The 15,201-nt window shown below is 38.1% G+C and overlaps 1 protein-coding gene across 1 annotated transcript in view; it reads left to right on the plus strand.

The window, feature by feature from the left end:
- Positions 1–256: 256 nt before the first annotated feature.
- ZC3H12B (zinc finger CCCH-type containing 12B) overlaps positions 257–15,201 on the plus strand; it is a 581,279-nt gene continuing 566,334 nt past the window's right edge. Inside the window, exons 1-2 of the mRNA XM_053580125.1 lie at positions 257–701; positions 4,753–4,852. The gene's annotated coding sequence lies outside the window, so the exon portion shown is untranslated. The remainder of the gene's footprint in view (positions 702–4,752; positions 4,853–15,201) is intronic.

Genomic DNA, 15,201 nt, shown 5'->3' on the forward strand with positions numbered 1-15,201 from the left:
GTAGCAAAGAAAATATTTTTATGGTTGGGGGTCACCACAACATGAGGAACTGTATTAAAGGGTCACGGCATTAGGAAGGTTGAGAACCACTGCCTTTGGAAGTGAGGTTTATGCACTTTCCTAGGTAGCAGAACGGCTGGTCAGGGCTCTGCCAGCTGCAGTAGCTGCGGTCGCCAGCGGGTGGGACGCATGCGCGTGGTTGCTAGGCAACCGCGGTCTGGGCGCCGCGGAGGTCTCTGCGCCGGGGTGTGTGTAGGCAGCGGCGCCAGAGGAGGAGGAGCACGAGGATGCAGCTGCGACCACGGCCCCAAGAGGGAGCCGACACTGCTCTGTGGCCTTGGGGCCCAAGGGACGGGAATCAGGCCTAGGGTTCGTGCCGCTGAGGGGGCTGAGGGCAGCGGTTCCTCCAAAGGCTCGGGCCTAGTACCCCGGAAGGGTTCGGACCGCTGGGCTAGGGCCTGCCCCTCATTGCTTCCCCTGGTCCTTCCACGTCAATGGTGGTGAAATTGACGGCGCTAGGGAGCGCAAGGCACCAAGCCGTATCCCTTGCACCCATCTCCTCTTGTCTCCGGCTTTTGGACACCTGCGCCGCCTCTTCCTCTCGCTCGCCAAGCCCACCCCCAGCAGCGGGCGGGGGAAGGGCATCCCCCTGCAGGGGCTGCGTCGAGCAGGGCGACGACGCGGATCATAGGAGAGTAGGGGTGAGTAGTGACACCGCTCTTGTGTGGTGTTGGGCGCCTTTCCGGCCTCCGGAGCTTCGGGAGGCGAGCGAAACATTGCTTTCTCCTACAGAAGCTTCTGACTTCTCTCTGGTAGTTTTCCTTCCCAGAGCCACCAATTTCTGATCTCAACCGCGGCGTCCAGGAACGCAGGGTCGGTGCTTAAGGCCTCACTTTGCTTGTTAACTGCCATAGATGCTGATAATTCTAGGTACAGTCACGCAGTGTGGTCCCTGATTTGGGCACAGACTCTCCCAGTGCCTTGCTCACCCCTTTCCTCTCGCACTGCTTCTCGCTCTCAGAAGGTTCAACCTGACCGCAGGTTTCTCAAGAGTCCATTCCCTGAGCTGATGTCGCTCCGTGTTTCAAGGCTTAAACAGCAGGAGTAGCCCCTTACTTTTTAGTGTTGTTGCACTCATGTGCCAAGGGCTTCTGAAAGCCTTGCGCCTGCCTTCTGAGTCCTGCCATACAGTAGAGTTAGGGAAAAAGTACTTATATTTAATAATAATAAAACAAACTAGCAACACACACTCCACTTGACTTCCAAAGTGCCATCAAACTTGAAGAGAAGTAGGCGAAGAGTGGCCAATTGGTAACGGGAAACAGGTTTTATGAACTAACTACTCTTCATCCAGAAGGACGTACTTTTTTTTTTTTTTTTGGTAAATATGATGATGAACCCAAAACTTTCTTAATTAAAGAGCGGATGGCTTGTGATTTAGCTGTTCTTCCTGAGGTAGCCTGCAGTTGAAAATAGTTGACTGTAGAAAACGTTGGCATGAAACACCGGAGTTATATTTTGGAAAAGGTAATTAGATGAGGTTCTAAAGTTGTTAAGTGCTTTTTTGAAAATTAAAAATATTATCTTTGATTAGTGAAGTTATTTCTTTAAAAGGAAATGTTTGAAAAATATTACACTTCACAGTTGATCCCTTTCAGAAGTTGACTGAAATTAAATTAACCAGTATTTTGATTAAGATACTTCTGTGAGAGGATTGGAAAGATTGGTTCCTTCTTTGATTTGGCTCTCTTTCTTGCCTACTGGTTTTAAAGTAATTTCAGGTTTCTTTTACCTAAAAAGAAGTGCAATAATGTAAAAGCCAAATTTAGTTTCTGGTAAATCCTTTTAAGCTAAAGATTTTTAAAAATGATACAGATGCCATTTGTGATTAGATGACCTTATTGAATGAGTCTGTCAAGACTGTCAGCTCTCTAATAGTTTTGGTTAAAATGCTTTGCTTTGGCAACTTTATATTGTTTGAGGTTCTTTTGGGTATGGTTTGATTAAAGCAATATAATTCTAGTAGCACTGCAAAATAATCTTGGACCTCAGGAAGTATAGTTTTATGCATTAGCAAACTGGCATGCTGTCAGTTGTTAGACTCCAAAGTGAGATATTTTTTTTTTTGAAAAGCTCTTGATGAATTCAAGTCTGAAGTATTTGAAATAATAATGTATCATGCAAATACACGATACATGTTACATTATCCTTGCTCTTTGTCTTCACATATTTTCAGAACCGAGCATTAATTTGAATCCAATGTAGTGTTCTTTTGTAATGAGTATGTCTGTGAGGATGGCACATACTCAAGAGCATTTACCTAGAGTGTCATAACCACATAAGTTAATATTGATAGCTCATATTGCAAATGCTGTCAAGGCATTTGATGAGGAATGAGCATTTGATCTGGAATGAAATTTATTTTTAAGTGATTTTCAACAAGATTTCATTGTTTTAGCTTCTACTGAGTGCATACTGGGTGTTATGGAGAATAGAACAGAAATAAGGTCCAGGAGTTAAATTGCTTACCCTTTGGAGAAAGAAAATACATATATGAGATACCCTGGCCAACAATTGGAACACAGAGGAGTATAGAATAAGAACTATAAAAACTAAGAATAAAGACAGATCACTGGAACATGGGGTTTGCCCTAGAAAGCTTTATAAAGAAAATCAGACTTGATTTGATTCTTGATAGATCCAAAGGAGTAAAATTTAGCATAGCATGGGCTAAGGCACTTGATTTTCTAATCCTTACGCACATAATTCTCCCCATTACACCTAAAGGGGAAGATACTATCAGTGTAAATTAACTCTTTTGTAGTGGGCATAGTTTTTTATGATAAATTACATATAAAATTAATAAATATAAGTAATTGTATAAATGTACATTTTATACATGTCAGACTTTAAAATAATCATCAGATTTCCTGGGGCAAGTAACAATGTATTTTTAGAAGATATAGAGAGTATTAAGTTCACATATTTTTAAAATCTGACTATTTTCTATTGCCTACTAAAAGAATTTAAGTGTTTAATAAAAGACTGGTTTAATTAGTACAACTTTAGATTGTTAAGATGCACCAAAGACTATTTCCTGATAAAATATATTAGGAAAATTCTATAAGCAATAAGCATTTTGGTTCATTGAAGGATATGATAGGTTAGTTTTTAGTACTGTAATTTAGTAATGCTATTGCTATCATTTTCTGAAGACAAAGGGAAGTTGAAATTCTAGCATAATGTTATTAATAATGCATGTGTTTATAATTGACATCAGTGTTTAAATTGCATTTACAAACCTCTGTAAAACTTATTTCATTTGTTGTCAGCAATAGTCTTCTTTGATTAAAGTTATCACTAATAAACTTTAATTCACAGTAACTAATAATTTTTAGGCTAAACAAATCTGAGTGTTATTTTGAACATCCTCTACTTAGAACCTCAGCTATTTATTGGTGAAATAGTTAAATAAATTAATATTTTGAAATTAATTTAAAAAGTTACACCTAGTAGTCTTAATATGTTGGTAGTGTTGTTACAGCAGCTCTGAAAGTAGTAAAACTTCAGCAACTTTTATTCTGAATAATTATATAATGAATGCAGACATATTGATACTTGTTCTATAATATTTTGTTATAATGCAAGAAGCACTGAAGTCTAGCTAGCATTTCTAATATTCATGGGTGAAATTATTCTGATAACTGGGACTTCCAATCTGGCTAATTTTTTTATTATTATTATTATTATTATTATTATTATTATTTGGAGACAGAGTCTCACTTTGTTGCCCTTGGTAGAGTGCCGTGGTGTCATAGATCACCAACTCTTGGGCTCAAGCAATTTTCTTGTCTCAGCCTCCCTAGTACCTGGGACTACAGGAGCCCACCACAATTCCAGGCTGTTTTTTTTTTTTTCTGTTTGTTTGTTTAGCAGGCCCTGGCTGGGTTGGAACCTACCAGCCCCAGTGCACGTGACTGGAACCCTAACCACTGGGCTATGGGCGCCCAGCCAGTCTGGCTAATTTTAATAATTTAAACCAAAAAAGAGCACAACATACTTAATACTCAGGTCACTAGTTACCACTGATGCTCTTTTGAGAGGGGGAAAAACTAGTTCTTTATTTCATGTCTTTTATAGTAATGATAATTTGTCTCTACTGTGTAACTCATTCCTCTGTTTACAGATTTTACATCTTAGGAATAAGAGCAAAGGAAGCAAACACAGAGGTCATTGGATCAACTGGAATAAAAATTTAGCTCTTTGGAGGTTTTTAACTAATTAGTATTCTCTCTATCTTGTACCTCCTTTAACATTCCTATGACGTGTGAAAAAGCTTTGCTGTGTATTTATGGATGAAAGGAAGAAAGACCAAGTATTCATGTAACACTTTTCTCATAGCTAAACATCAAATTCAGAATAAGAATTAGAGAAATCTATTTAATTCTTAGTAGTCTGTGCAAACAGAGTGGAGTACAAGCTTAGACAGAATTTAAAATCATTTGATTTTGGAAAGTAATTTTATATTTACATTTGAATATGAATGCTTTTAATATAGATAGTCCTAGAGACTCAGTTAACTAGAGGTTATGGAATACAGTCTCTTGGCTAATGATTTTTCCAATTAAGGATTAATCCAAGTATGTAATGAACTGGAACAGGGATGTTTTGCGTAAGATGTTTGTAGCGTTAAGTTGTACATTGACCACTGAGCCAATTGTGTGTGTCTTGATTAAATATTTTTGATTGCAGATAATAAAGGTCTACTTCAAACTAGCTTAAAGCAAAAAAGAAGAAGAACAAGAAGGAGAAGAAGAATCAGCAGCAGTAAGCAACAGCATTTATGTTAAGGGTAAGAGAGATTTTCATGGAAACCAAGGGCAGAAAATGTAGTCTAGGTGCATGAGGAACCTGGACTGGGATGAAAAGCTGTCATATGCTAAAGAAACCTTCCTTCCTTTTACTCTTTCTCCTCACGTTCCCTGTGGACATAGGGTCTCTGTTTATCTTTGTTTCTTTCAGCATAGCTACTTCATTCTTTTCATTCCCTTAGGACATAGTCAAATATGGTTTATTCAAGAGCTCCCAAGTTTACATATTCTAAATTCAGCCAATCAGAAAAGACTCAGTATCTCTGAATCCTAATTTCCAATTTTGAATGACCAAGTTTGGACCACATGTCCAGCCAAAATCTGTTTATCTTTGTCTGTAAGGGCAAAATAATGTTTTATAAACATGGATATCAGGAACCAAACCTAAGTGATGAGGATGCATGGTTTCAAGAAAAGGGGGAATTATGGGCTGAAGATAATCTCAAAGATGTCTACCATGAAGTATAAACTATGATGCATGAAATACATTATATAGAGACATATTTATAAAATATATATTTAAAAAAACAAAACAGCATATTTGCCATATGTTTAACTTCATTCATAGAATAAGAATGTACATTAGAGATCATATCACCTACTTATTTTAAGAAGATAGAAAACAAGGCCTAGAGATGCTTGAAAAATATAAAATTATCCAAGGTCACACAAAATGTTAATAGAAAATCTGTGACTAAAATCTAAAACTTGGGCTTGGTGCCTGTGGCTCAAGCGGCTAAGGCGCCAGCCACATAATACCTGAGCTGGCGGGTTTGAATCTAGCCCAGGCCTGCCAAACAACAATGACTGCTGCAACCAAAAACATAGCTGGGCATTGTGGCTGGTGCCTGTAGTCCCAGCTACTTGGGAGGCAGAGGCAGGAGAATCGCTTGAGACCAGGAGTTGGAGGTTGCTGTGAGCTGTGATGCTATGGCACTATACCCGGGGTGACAGCTTGAGGCTTTGTCTCATAAAAAGAAAAAAAAAAAGAAATAAAATAAATAAAAATAAAAATAAATAAAATCTAAAAGTTGTACTTTCTAGTTTTTCCTAGATACATCCCAGTAACCAAAACTTGTGCTTTCTAATTTTTCCTAGATACATCCCAGTAACTGATAAAATGTTAACACACTTTAAAAGAAGCCTTGTAAAATATACAGCACCATTTGATGAACAATTTTATCTAAGTAAAGTAAATATAGAGGAAAAGCAAGACTGTTATTCTATGTTGTTACATCAAAATATAAAAACATAGGAAATTCATGGTAAATATCTGATTTTTTGAAAAATAAAACTTACATAAAAAGTTTCTGAAGTAGCCAGGAATGGTGGCTCCTGTCTGTAATCCTAGCACTCTGGGAGGTTGAGGCAGGTGGATTGCTTGAGCTCAGAAGTTTAAGACAAGCCTGAGCAAGAACAAGATCCCCATTTCTAATAAAAACAGAAAAGATAGCTGGGTATAGTGGCTCACGTTTGTCGTCCCAGCTCTTAGGTGGCTGAGGCAAGAGGATTACTTAAGCCCAAGAGTTTTAGATTGCTGTGAACTATGATGCCATAGCACTCTATCCAGGGTGATAAAGTGAGACTCCGTCTTAAAAAAAAGATTCTGAAGAGCAGCAAATATGATATACTGGCTACTGGGAAACCTAGATTGTAAATTGAATAGGATTTTTTTCCCTTTTTATCTATACATTCATTCAACATTATTAATGTTTGCTATATGTCTAGGTTCATTTTAAGGGCATAGTGGTAAACAGAACAAAGTTCCTACACTCATGGAGTTTGCATTCTGGAGGATGATACAGACAATGAGTAAACAGGATTTATATATATATATGTATATATATATATATATATATATACATATATATATATACACACATAAATATATTTGTATATAATTTCAGATAATGATAAGAGCCATGAGGCCAATAAAACAAGACAAAGGAAAAGGACCAATAAGTGGCACTGTTTTAGATACAGTGGTCATGAGAGGTGTTTCCGATGAGGTGACATTGAGCAAAGATGTGAATGAAGCAAGGAAATAGAACCTGTGAATATCTGGAGGAAGAACACTTCAGGCAGAAAGAATAGAATGAACAAAGGCTCTGAGGTGGGAACCTACTTGGAATGTTCAAGGATAGCAATGAGGCCAATATATTTAGAATGTAGAGAATAGAGATTGTAGTAGTAAATAAGGTAAAATATATATTCTGAGACAAAATCACATAAGTTTTTGTACAAAACAATAGGAGTTTTAATTTCACACTATATGATAGGAAGGCATTGGGAGGTTGAGAGAAGAGTTACTTGATAAGATTCATATTCTGGTTTATATGTGAAGATGGCAGGAGAAGAAGTAGGGACATCAATTAGGAGTATGTTACAGTAATTTATATGAGAGAAAATGGTTGGATTAGGGTGGTAGTAGTGGGGAAAGTGGTAAGTAGTTAGATTCCAAAGAACGGATACATATGGGCATATATACAAATGCATATATACAGGCATACCTCACGGATACTGTGGGTTTGGTTCCAGACCACCACAATAAAGTAAATACCACAATAAAGTGTCACACAGACTTTTTGGTTTCCTAGTAGATATAATAGTTATGTTTATACTATACTTTAGTCTATTAAGTGTGTATATTGTCTAAAAAACAATGCACATACCTTAATTGAAAAAATATTTTATTGCTAAAAAAATGTTAGTGATTATCTGAGCCTTCAGTGAGTTGTAATCATGTTGCTGGTGGAGGATCTTGGCTCAACGTAGATCAGTGGTTGGTGAGGGCTGGAGTAGCTTGGCCTTTTACTAAAATAAGACATCAATGAAGTTTGTCGCATAGATCGACTCTTCTTTTCATAAATGATTTCTCTGTTTCATGTGATGCTGAATGATAGCATATTACTCACAGTACAGCGTCTTTGAAAATTAGTTAGTCCTCTCAAACTGTGCTGCTGCTTCTCAAATGCTGATGGTACTTTGTGTGTATATAAGTGTGTACGTGTTTCCTTTGCTGGCATTTCAATAATGTTCACAGCATTTTCGCCAGTAGGTTCTACCTCAAGAGACTACTTCCTTTGCTTATTCATAAAAAGCTACTCTTCATCCATTAAATTTTATGATGAGATTGCAGCAATTCAGTCACATCTTCAGGCTCCACTACTGTTTTTTTTTTTTTATTAAATCATAACTGTGTACATCAATGCATTTATGGGGTACAGTGTACTGATTTGATATACAATGTGGAATGCTTACATCAAACTGATTAATATAACCATTACCTCACTTATTTGTTGTGGTAAGACATTTATACTCTACTCTTAATAGTTTTGAAAAATGTACCATTGCATTGTACACATTAAGTGAGGTCCCACCAAATACCCTCCCTCCTCCCCCCTTCCTCTCTCCTTCCTCCTCCCTCCTTCTTTCTGGACCATAGTTGTGTTTTATCATTCATATGAATGTGTAAGTGATTATATATTGGTTTTGTAATAGTATTGAGTACATTGGATATTTTTATTTCATTCTTGAGATACTTTACTAAGAGGAATATGATCCAGCTCCATCCAGGTAAACATAAAAGATGTGAAACCCCCATCTTTTTTATGGCTGCATAGTATTTCATGGTGTACGTATACCACAATTTGTTAATCCATTCATGGGTTGATGGGCACTTGGGCTACTTCTATGACTTGGCAATTATGAATTGGGCTGCAATAAATATTCTGGTGCAAATTTCTTTGTTGTAAAATGATTTTTGACCATCTGGGTATATACCTAGTAGAGGAACTGCAGGATTGAATGGTAGGTCTACTTTTAGTTCCTTGAGTACTCCAAACTTCTTTCCAAAAAGGCCGTATTAGCTTACACTCCCACCAGCAGTGTAGAAGTGTTCCTTTCTTTCCACATCTACACCAACAACTATAGTTTTGTGATTTTGTTATGTGGGCTAATCTTACTGGAGTTAGATGATATTTCAAAGTGGTTTTGATTTGCATTTCTCTGATGATAAAGGATGATTAACATTTTATTCTTGTGTTTGTAGACCATGCACTTGTCTTCTTCAGAGAAACTTCTGTTCTAGTCTCTTGCCCACAAAGAAATGGGGTTATTTGTACTTTTCTTATTGATTAGTTTGAGTTCTCTGTGGATTCTAGTTATCAGACCTTTGTCGGAGACATAACTTGCAAATATATTCTCCCATTCTGAGGACTGTCTGTTTCCTTTACTTACTGCGCTCTTGGCTGTGAAGAAGTTTTTAGTGTGATCAGATGCCAGTAATATATTTTTTTAGGTGTTGCTTCAATTGCTGTGGGGATGGTCTTCCTCATAAAATATTTTCCCAGGCCAATTTCTTCAAGTGTTTTCACTGCATTCTCTTCTAGTATTTTTATAGTTTCATGTCTTAAGTTTAAATCTTTTATCCAGGGAGAATCAATTTTTGTTAATGGTGAAAGGTGAGGGTCCAGTTTCAGTCTTCTACAGGTTGCCAGCCAGTTCACCCAGCACCATTTGTTATATAGGGAATTTTCCCCCAATGAATGTTTTTGATAGGCTTATCAACAATCAGATGATCATAAGTGGCTGGGTTCATATCTTGGTTCTCTATTCTGTTCCATATATCTGCCTCTCTGTTTGTGTGCCAATACCATGTTTTTTTTTGATCACTATAGATTTACAGTATAGCCTTAAGTCTGGTAACATGATAGATACCTACTGATTTTTTTTTTTTTATTTCTGAGTAATGTATTGGCGATTTGGTTTGTTTTGATTCCATATAAAATGAAGTACTATTTTTTGAAGGTCTTTAAAGTACGAGAATGGTGCTTTAATAGGGATTGCGTTAAATCTGTAGATTTCTTTAGGTAGTATGGATATTTTAACAATGTTGATTCTTCCCATCCATAAGCATGGTATGTTTTTCCATTTGTTAACATCTTCAGCTCCTGCACATCTGGGAGAGTTCAAAATGTATCCAGAAAACTTACAGCAGGGATCCACAGTCATCTCTGTCCAGAAAACCTGAGAGGCTGGAGTGTGGCTCTCTCCAGTGCTCAATGGAGTTAGGAATGCCCTCCCTGCAAAATAATCAGTCCAGGGGTGTCAGAGCCTCTTTCCTGGCTTTACACTGTAGACATGTCCCACCACTGGTAGTTCCATGGGGCTGTGGCCCAGCTGCCTCCAGTGAGGAAAGGCACCAGGGATATGTACCTGCCAGTGTCAAAAGGAGTCAGTGCCTTCTCCCCAGCCTCACTATGCTACCTGCAACCTCAAGGAGCTGAAGTCCAGCTTCCTTCTATGCTCACTGGAATCTGGGATATGCTCTATCTGAGTCTGTCCTAAGGTGTGACAGTCTGCATCTCTGCCCCAGCTGTACTTCTCTACCAGCACCCCCCAGGGGTGTTGAGGCCCAGCTCCCTCCAGTGGTCAACAGAATGGGGAAGTTTTTCTCCAAATTCTGACCTGGTGTGTGAGCCCTTCCTCCCACTGCTGCCGTGTACTATTGCAGTTCTGTGCTTCTCCCTCTCCCACTGTCCCTCTCTCCCTGTGCCCCCCAATGTCCACTCGATTTACTGTTTCAGCACAGTTGTGCAGCAGCCCACATGATGCCCAGACCTCTCAGGGAATTGCCAAACACTCTGGACTCTGTAAGGGACAGGCTTTCAGACTACCAGGTGAGGAGGGAAGGGTGGACTGGAGTTCAGAATTGGAGGGAAAATATTTGTTCAATTTTATGCTGGGCAGAGAATACCTAGGCTCACAGGTGGGACCTCTCTGGAGAAGGAGTTAGGTGTTTAATGGTTCTCTCCTGTGGGGTAAAATAACAGGTCTTCTGATCACTGCTTGCTTGTAGAGAGCACACAGTGAGCCATTCTCTCGGGGGGAGGGTTTTTTTTTTTCATCCTCTTGGCAATGGAGTTTGTTTCCTTGGAGTCACAGCTTGCCTCAGCAGGGATGATGTGCGCATATCAATCTTTCTTAGCTCCCGACCTTCAGTTTCATTGAGTTCATTCTGTCTGATAGAGTCAAATTACCAACCCACGTAGGAAGGATCCCTTTCCTAGAAAGCATGTCCCTCCAAAGAAATAGTGAACGGACCAATCCAGACCTCCCTAACCTTGTCCCACCTACCTGCCCAGGTAAAGCTATGGATAGACCAATTCTGGCTGCCCTAACCCTTTAAATCCCTGTCTGCCATAGCCCACGTGTGCATTCCTCCCTAGTGAGAAATCTCACCCCACCTGAACTCCAGGTGGAATAAAAGCCACTTTAATTGCATGAATTGTGGATCTCCATTTTCCTTTTGTTTTGTGTCTCAGAATGATTTTATCCTTGGGTCCACAACCTTTCACTGTCCATTACCTTTCTCTCTGGATGGGAGCCTCTGTTGAAAGCTGACTGCAGTTGGCCATCTTACCTCCTCTTTCCAGGTTCCACTTCTAATCCTAGTTCTCTTGCCATTTCTACCACATCTGTCTATAGTTACTTTTTCCAGTGAAGTTTTGAACCCTTAATGTCATCCACAGGGCTTGGAATTAATTTCTTCCAAACTTCCATCAATGTTCATATGTTAATGTCCTCCTCTGAAGAATGAAGTTCTTAATGACATCTAGAATAGTGAATCCTTTCCAGACGGTTTTCAATTTATTTTGCCTAGATCCATCGGAGGAGTCATTTTTTATGGCAGTTATTGTCTTACAAAATGTACTTCTTAAATAATAAGAATTCAAACTTGATTCATGATCTGCAAAAGGGATGTTGTGTTAGCAAGCATGAAAACATTGATCTCTTTGTATATCCCCATCAGAGCTCATGGATCTCTAGGTGCATTGTCAGTGAGTGGTAATACTTTGAAAGGACTTTTTTCTGAGCAATAGATCTCAACAGTGGACTTGGTATTAAGTTAAACCATGCTATAAATATATGTGCTATCATCGAGGCTTTGTTGTTCCACTTACAAAGCACAGGCAGAATAGTTTAGCATAATTCTTTAGGGCCCTAGGATTTTTGGAATGGTGAATGAGCATTGACTTCAATTTAAAGTCTCCAGCTGTATTAACCCCTAATAAGAGAGCCTGCCCTTTGAAGCTCTGATGCCAGGCATTTACTTCTCTCTAGCTATGAAAATCTTAGATGGCAGCTTTTTCCCAGTATAAGATTGTTTTGTCTACATTGGAAATCTGTTGTTTGGTATAGACATTTTCTTTCTTTTTTTTTTTTTTAAGAGACAGAGTCTCACTTTATCTCCCTTGGTAGAGTGCATGGCGTCACAACTCACAGCCACCTCCAACTCCCGGGCTTAGGTGATTTTCTTGCCTCAGCCTCCCGAGTAGCTGGGACTACAGGCACCTGCCACAATACCTTGCTATTTTTTGTTGCAGTTTGGCCGGGGCCGGGTTTGAACCCACCACCCTGGGTATATGGGGCTGGCGCCCTACCCACTGAGCCAAAGGCACCGCCCCTGGTGTAGACGTTGTCATCAGTTATCTTAGCTAAATATTCTGGGTAACTTACTGGAGCTTTCTCCATCAGCACTTGCTGCTTCATCTTACACTTTGATGTTATGGAAATGGTTCCTTTCCTTAAAAGTCATGAATCAACCTCTGCTAACTTCTAATTTTTCTTCTGCAGCTTTTCACCTCTCTTAGCCTTCACAGAATTGAAGAGAATTGCAGGAGTTTTTCTCTGGATAAGCTTTGGCTTAAGAAAATGTTGTGGCTAATTTGATCCTTGGTATAGACCACTTCAAACTTTTTCCCTATCAGCAATAGACTGTTTTCCTTTGTTATTCATGTGTTTACTGGAAACACACTTTTAATTTCCTTCAAGAACTTTTCCTTTGCATTCACACCTTCACTATTTGGTGTAATAGGCCTAGATTTCGCCCTATCTTGACTTTCAACATGCCTTCCTCACTAAGCATAATAATTTCTAAGCTTTAATTTAAAGTGAAAGATTTGCAACTCTTCCTTTCACTTGAACATTTCAAGACCATTGTAAGGTTATTAATTATCTTTAATTTTAATATGGTTGTGTTTTGTGGAATAATGAAGTATGAAATGAGGGAAAGAGATGAGGGAATGGACAGTCAGAACACATACAGCATTTCTTGATTAATTTTGTGCTCTTGTATGGGTGTGATTTGTATTGTCTCAAAATAATTATAAAGGTCACTGATCATGAGTCATCATAACAGGTATAATGATAATGAAAATGTTTGAAATATTTTGAAAAGTATCAAAATGTTATACAGAGATATGAAGTGAGTGAATGCTTTTGGAAAAATGACACTCATAGATTTGTTCTAAGCAGGGTTGCCACAAACCTCAATTTATAAGGAACACTGTATCTTCAAAGTGCAACAAAGTGAGGAACAATAAAATGAGGTATACCTGTATCTTATTTTTGAAATAAAGAATCAGAGAGAGTTACAACGAATGTACAGAGAAACCCTGTTCAAGCATCACCTAGCATATAACTATAGTATCAAAACTCAGGAAACTAATCCTGTTCTTGTTCAGATTTCTTTACTTTTGTAAACACTTGTGTGTGTGGCGCTCTATGCATTTTTTCACATAACCATCACCACACCAATATGTTTAATTGTGCCATTACCACAAAGGCTTTCTCATGCTAACCATTTATGAAGCCACACTCACCTACCCCCTTCCCAAACCTCTGACCTGTAATATGTTCTCTCTTTGTAATTGTTACTTCATGAATATTAGATGATGTTCCTCTTTCTCCTTATTAATTTTCTTTTCTGGTGACATACACTTTATCTGTTATTAGTATTTCTTTCTACTAGTGCTTTTAAAAAAATTCATGTTTCAATGATGTATCTTTTTCCATCCTTTTGCTTTGAAGACAGCATATAGCTGGATCAAGTTTTTTTTTTTTTAATCGCTTTGTTAGTCAATATGTTTTAATTGATGCATTTAGACTATGTGTTAAACAAATTATTGATATGTTAGGGATAAGTGTTCCATTTTCTAAAATCGTGGTAAAAAGAAAAACCACATGAAATCTACCCTCTTAACAAAAATTTAAGTGTATAGTTCAGTGTTGTTAATTATATGCATATTTATGTACAGTGGATGTTCTGGAACTTTTTATACTACATGACTGAAACTTCATACCCATTTATCAGCATTTGTGCATTTCTTATTCTCCTCTACTTTTGTGAATTTGACTACTGTATATACCTCTTAATAGTCGAATCATAGAGTATTTGTCTTTCTGTGACTGGTTTATTTCACTTAGTGTAAAGGCCTCAGGGTTCATCCTTGTATCCCTGATATAATAGGATTTTCTTCTTTTTAAAAGTTGAATAATATTGTGTTATGTGTATATGTCACATTTTCTATATCTATACATGCATTGATGATTAGGTTGTTTCTATCTTCTGGCTATTTGAATAATGCTACAGTGAACATGGGAGTGCACATATCTCTGCTAGATACAGTTTAAGTTCTTTTGGATAAATACTCAGCAGTGAGATCGCTGGATCATTTGATAGGTCTATTTTAATTTCAGAGCAACATCCATACTGTTTTATATAGTAGCTGCACCATCTTATCCTAGCAAGAGTGTACAAGGGTTCAATTTTCAGTAACAATTGTTATTTTCTTTTTAAAATAGTTTTACTGTGTAAATTTAAGATATATACACATACACATATAACATGATGTTATGAGATACATATATATAGTAAAAAATGTTACTGTAGTGAAACAAATTAATATATCCATTATCTTACATAATTACTCATTTTTCCCCCGGTGGCAATAGCATCTATAATTTATTCATTTGGCATAAATCCTGAATACAATATAGTGCTATCAACTATAATCCTCATGTTGCAAGATACAATGAACAAAGCTTATTATTTTCTGGTTTTTAAAAAGATAAAGGTCGGGAGGCGCCTGTGGCTCAGTCGGTAAGGCGCTGGCCCCATATACCGAGGGTGGCGGGTTCAAACCCGGCCCCGGCCAAACTACAACCAAAAAATAGCCGGGCGTTGTGGCGGGCACCTGTAGTCCCAGCTACTCGGGAGGCTGAGGCAAGAGAATTGCTTAAACCCAGGAGTTGGAGGTTGCTGTGAGCTGTGTGAGGCCACGGCACTCTACCGAGGGCCATAAAGTGAGACTCTGTCTCTACAAAAAAAAAAAAAAAAAAGATAAAAGTCATTTTAATAAGTATGAGATGATAACTCATTGTGGTTTTGATTTGCATTTTCCTGATAATTGGTGATGTTGACTGTTTTTTGTTTTTTTTCATATGGCTCTTGGCCATTTGTCTGTTTTTGAAAAAATGTCTATTC

The sequence above is a fragment of the Nycticebus coucang genome, chromosome X (genome assembly GCF_027406575.1).
Source record: "Nycticebus coucang isolate mNycCou1 chromosome X, mNycCou1.pri, whole genome shotgun sequence".
In the NCBI taxonomy this organism is placed as follows: Eukaryota; Metazoa; Chordata; class Mammalia; order Primates; family Lorisidae; genus Nycticebus; species Nycticebus coucang.